This window comes from Rhagoletis zephyria, unplaced genomic scaffold (genome assembly GCF_001687245.7).
Source record: "Rhagoletis zephyria isolate East Lansing unplaced genomic scaffold, Rhagoletis_zephyria_1.1 Rzeph_scaffold_11992, whole genome shotgun sequence".
Lineage (NCBI taxonomy): Eukaryota > Metazoa > Arthropoda > Insecta > Diptera > Tephritidae > Rhagoletis > Rhagoletis zephyria.
Genome location: NW_016169066.1, coordinates 7364 through 12974, shown reverse-complemented (window position 1 = coordinate 12974; position 5611 = coordinate 7364). Strand labels below are relative to the sequence as shown.

General features: G+C 36.6%; 1 long non-coding RNA gene across 1 annotated transcript; it reads right to left on the bottom strand.

Moving 5' to 3' along the window:
• Positions 1–3539: 3539 nt before the first annotated feature.
• On the bottom strand, positions 3540–5338 carry LOC108377377 (uncharacterized). Its single transcript, XR_001849321.1, has 3 exons — positions 4539–5338; positions 3990–4179; positions 3540–3691 (listed from the first exon to the last, which is right to left on the bottom strand). It is a non-coding gene; the product is annotated as an uncharacterized LOC108377377 (long non-coding RNA).
• Between the last annotated feature and the right edge of the window lie 273 nt (positions 5339–5611).

The window sequence follows — 5611 nt, the reverse complement described above, 5'->3', positions numbered from 1 at the left end:
TGGCAGCAACAACAATAATCAATTTAACACCATTGCATATCCGTATCGAGTACAAGAAAAACATAGTAATCAGCGATTACAAAACACAAAGCAAAGCAATCAACAAATTGACCGCAGCAACAGATGTTCGAACAACAACTACTATTACTGCTAAACAAGCAAATTGGCAATAGGCTGTCACGGATTTATATGAGATAAATGAATGGCAGCCACATTGTCCTCTATGATAGAAAGCAATCAACGAGAAAGCCAAATGAAATTTTTAATTCTAGATTTTTTGTAAGCTGAGAAATGAATGAAATTCAGTTGCGAGAATTTGTATAGCCGTAGCTGGTCATAGATATTTTTTATGTCACTTCACACCAGACTCTTCAGGCAATTACTTATTTCGTTGCCAGATAGCAAGTAAATATGCAAATAGCGATTAGAAATTAAAAATTGGGATTAAAAAACAATTGTTTTGGAAACTAAGGATCAACAAGTGAACTGTTCACAGTGCGACGCTGGCTGGTGATGCTTAGAGGGGTAATTAAGTAAATACGGCGGCGTTGTAGGACGTATTAACAAGTTTTGAATATTTATTTTTAAATTACTAAGTATTGCTTGCAAAAGAAATGGCTTTTGTTCTTCGTCTTTCGTCAAAGTTCGATTATAATTTTGTATCGACGCTATACCTCGTTCAGCAATACCATTAACATATTTATTCAATACGATTAGGAAACAATAATATTTTGAATGAAATGTTTTGAAAACCTAAAACTTAAAAAGGAGAACATTTTTTCTCTAACGGGGGGCAGAGAAGGACAATATTTTTGAGGAGGACAAATCACGTTTGAGGAAGATAATCCTCCTCAAAATGAACGGTTGGTCAGCTAGTTTCAACATCTTCCTAACTGAAAGTTTGGTGCCGGGTTCATAACTACCTACACCTGATATATCTTCACCCTTGGAACATTCTTTGAACCAATGTACATACCTGGGATCGAGGGTAGCTTTCCGCCAAAGCAGAGCTCTTTAGCTGGGGAGTCAGAAATTCTACATAATTTCCAACTCTGGTACCTTCCAAGAATACGTGATGAAGCCTTTACGTATAGACTAATGAGACATTACGTCATTTTTTTAGAAACACAGCGTGAATAATTAGTAGAAGTCGTAGGATACATTATGGGACGATTACCCTACAAAAACATTTAAAAAATAAAACTGAACTTTGACACGAATATTCAAATTCATTTACTCGCACTACTCTTTGAGCCTTTAATCACAGTTTAGTATTCTTAAAACAGGAGTGAAATATTTAAAAATGTTCCACCTGTGCATATGTAGATGCTGCTGGCGTATGCAAATGATGATAACGATATCGTAGGTCTGAAAAAAGGGGCGTAACCGCAGCATTTTCCAGTTTAGAAAAAGAAGCTACAACGGTACATAAGCCTAGCGGTGAACGAGGGCAAAGCAACATACCTCCTGGCAACATATAAAGAGCACTCGTTTCGAGACATACGCCACACTATTGGCAGCTATAACTTTGAAGTAGTGAAAGACTTTGTCTACCTAGGATCCAGCATAAACACCACTCACAACGTCAGCCTGGAGATCAAGCGAAGAATAACTCTTGCCAACAGGTGCTACTTTGGGCTCGCTAGGAAATTGAAAAGCAGAGCCCTCTCTCGGCGAACAAATGTCACGCTCTACAATTTTCACATCATGCGCCTCCTTTTATATGGCGCAAAAACTTGGACGATGTCGAACAAAGATGAGCAGGATTTGGGGGTTTCGAGAGAATTAGTCTACGCAAGATCTACGACCCTGTTTTCGTGGACGACGGATGTCGGAGAAGATGGAATGACGAACTGTATGAGCTTTCAACGACGTGGACATAGGTAAGCGCATAAAAATACAGCGATTGCGCCGTCTTGGACATGTTGTACGCATGGATGACGATACTCCGGTGAAAATATTCTTCGACTCCGCACCCATGGATGGGCAACGAAATAAAGGGCGCCCACGAACGCAATGGAAGGACCAAATGCAGAAGGACCTGTCTGCGCTCGGGATAACCAACTTTCGCAAATTCGCACAATTGTAGAGGCGTTTTGGTCTCAGCCCAAACCAACAAACGGTTGTAGTGCCAAATAAGAAGAAGAAGAAGTATATATGTAGATATCAATTAATCATGCATTATCGAGCATACTAATTTAAAAGAAAAAATGCGTTGAGCCAAGGCGCGCCTCAGAGCAAAAAAAAGCCAATTTCAAATAAAATGCATTTCAGAAAATATTTATTTGGGCTTTTGTTTGTGGCATACACATGTGTCGACGTAAATCTAAACATTGAAATTTAGTAGCACGAAATTCTACTAAGTACTAACATACACTACTTTTTTTATTGTTTTGTACCTCAGCAGTATCAGTAAAATTGTGCACCACAAATAAAATAATTCTCAACGCTGGTTTGAAGCCTTCTATATATAAAATAGAATTCTATTGTACATATACATATGTATATGCATAACTTTCTGTGCAAAATAATAGGAAAAGAGCACAAATGGCCGCAGGAAGGAAAATATTAGTTAATCTATTCCGTTTTGTCATGAAATCTGTCAACCACTTATCTCAAACCACACTACTCAACTTATTCAAATATGCATACTGGTAATTGCTTCCGCTTTGTATGGGCGCATTTCATCTTAAACTAAATTGGATTCGCTATGCTGTCAGTGTCCGCTTACTATTTAAGCTTTTGGTTAAGTTGCANAAAGTCCTTTTTATAACAACTTAAACTTAAAATGAATATTGCCTCGTGTCATCACAAAATCTGTAGCACAGTTTACATATATATTTATATCGCACCGTTTGTGAGTCTGTTGAATGAATTTATGTCTTGGTTGTAAGAAATTGGAAACAATTTGGATTTTCTCGCAATTGTACAACTTATCGCTACATTAATGGCCATGTTGTAACTACAAACTCATTTAATTTGCGTTTATTTTGTACACTAAATAACCGAAAATGGATAACTCAGCCGAAATAGGTACGTGCTTTCGTTGAATTTTATAAATAAATGTAAGCCGAAAGTATGAAATTGTAAAGATCGAGATTTTACAATGAGACTGTTCGAAAAATTGCAATGTCTTGTGGGCAAAACGTCCAACTTTATTACGGATCAATCTGGACCAACGGTTCAACGGTTCAATTATGAAATTTTCTTAACATTTTCTATACAAAAATTTAAAATTTTCGATTCGTGCGAAATATAGAATAGGCCTCAGTGTTTGATTTCTAACCAAACCTATGTATGTAACTCAATCGCCTAATGGTTTGCCGAACCGTAAACATATGTTTACGCATCCAATTTCGTGAGGGGGTACCTGGTACTCACACCTTTTTTAAGCAGTTTCACTTCTATCATGTGTACGGTATTACACACGGATTTTTTTGATTTTTTTTTTGTTATAAGGCCATAAATAACAAACGAAAACAAATTATTACGTAAAGCTAATTCAGTTCCTAATAGAGATTAGACACTTTCAAACTTTCCTTGGAAAATATCAATAACAGAATTTATTTTGTCGCTCAAAAAATTATGTTACACATCGTCTTGCGAAGGTAAGGCAGCGTTTCGTGCAGCAAACGTCCGCCAAATGGCAAAATCCCCCAACTTTGACGCATTTTACTTTACTTGGCGGAAGCTGAAAAGAAAAAGGACATTTAATAAAAGAGTGATTCAAAAATAAAAAATAAAATAAAAAATACAAAGATATTAGGTAGTTCTCATAAAGGAAATAAATGCAGTAAAATTCTAAGAAAAGCAAATGCGATTGTAACCGGAAACGCAGAGCTAATTTTTTTTTTTTTTGTTTTAAGTTTTAAGTCGCATATGTCGACAAGCAGTCAAAAGGAAATGGAAGATGAACTCAAAACAGCTCAACTAAAGTAATTTTTAGCTGTAATTAAATAAAATTCACACAAATTGCCAATCAATTTTACCTCATCCGTCGGCAAAAACGGCATCAACGTCGACGTAACAACCGCCTGCACAGCATCGCCGCCATCATCCGACTATGCCGACCGTTGCTAGCATAACCTCATTTGCCGCAGCCTCCACAGTCGTTTGTGGGATTAAAGGTTCTTCGGTTTGTTGTGTTGTCGTCAATTCCGTGGGTAAACTTGTTGCACGCTGCAACACCTAACGCAACGCACATCATGCCGTTGACGCATTTTCCATTGTCCCAGTTGTTTTAGTTGTTGTGTTTTTGTGCATTTGTTTTTTTTGTTGTTGTTGTACAATGTACACACCCATTGTTGCAATTTAATAACAGCATTCATTAAATGCGTGCACAAGGCAATAAAGCACAGCGAGAGGGAGAGAGAGAGAGAGAGAAGAGGGGGCGTTGAGATGACAAAGGAAAAAAAATTAATTGCATTTATGCTCAGTAATTTGGGTGGGCATAAACTTGCGCTTTTGTATAAGCATTAAGTAAGCAATAACCACAATAATAAAATAAAGGATATCTACGTTTTTCTATGGAAACCTACCATAGCACACAGTGATAGCAACAACAAATGTAGCACCAAACTTTTCATCGAGCCCATTATGTTCGCTTGCTGCTTATTTCCCCGTACAATACTTTCGTTTTAATTGTAACTTAATTTTAATTCCTCTTGATTACTGCTGGATTTTTTTCGCGCTCAATTTCAGTGCAGCACCGTTAACTGCCAATTTAGTTGCTATTGTGTTGGATTGCAAAAATTTTCGCCTTTTATGGTAGCGTTGAAACTCGGTCAAATATCTGTAGTCGAAGTAGATACATATGTACATATATACATATGCATGTAAGCATGCCACTTATCATTTTGTTTTGATAAGCAGATACTCAATTTTATCGCTGTGACACATTTTTCAGAGTTTTTTGTTTACCAACAAAATTGCAAAATTCCAAAACATTTCGCATATTTTGATCGCTTATTTAACGCTTTTAGGTTTTTATTTACTTTACGTGTAATATTTATGACAACGATGATAGTTGACAGGCCTTTGAATCATTTCACAGATTATAGCTGATAAGGGAGTCAAATACATATACATCCATACATACATACTACAAATGTGCGTATGTATAATGGGATGTCTTTTTCAAACCAGCCCCCCCCTGTACACTTATCTTGTGGGTGAAAAAATGTGTTGAGCACATGAAAAAATGTTGATGCTGTCTGGCCCCCTATACAGCTATTTAAAGAAAGCGGTCAAAAATTACAAAAATGGTGTCCACAAATGTGGATCCGTCACCTTGAATTTAAAAACGGTTACCGGATTCTTTTTCAGCGACATCTAGAACAACCAAAACAGTTATTTGATTCAAACTAATTTGAATATTTTTATCTTTTTCTACCATTTTTGTTGAAGAAAAACTGAATTTTTTGCCCGCACGCCTCTTTTTGGACAGTTATTTTGAGGTTAGGAAATTGTATTTTCACAAAAGACCAGACGGCATCAAAAACTACACTTCATGAAAAATGTTTGCATGAGCTCAAAACATTTTTTTCTCTCTCAAGATAAATGGGCATGGGGGTGGCTGTTTGGAAAAAGAATTTCCCATATCCATATAGTG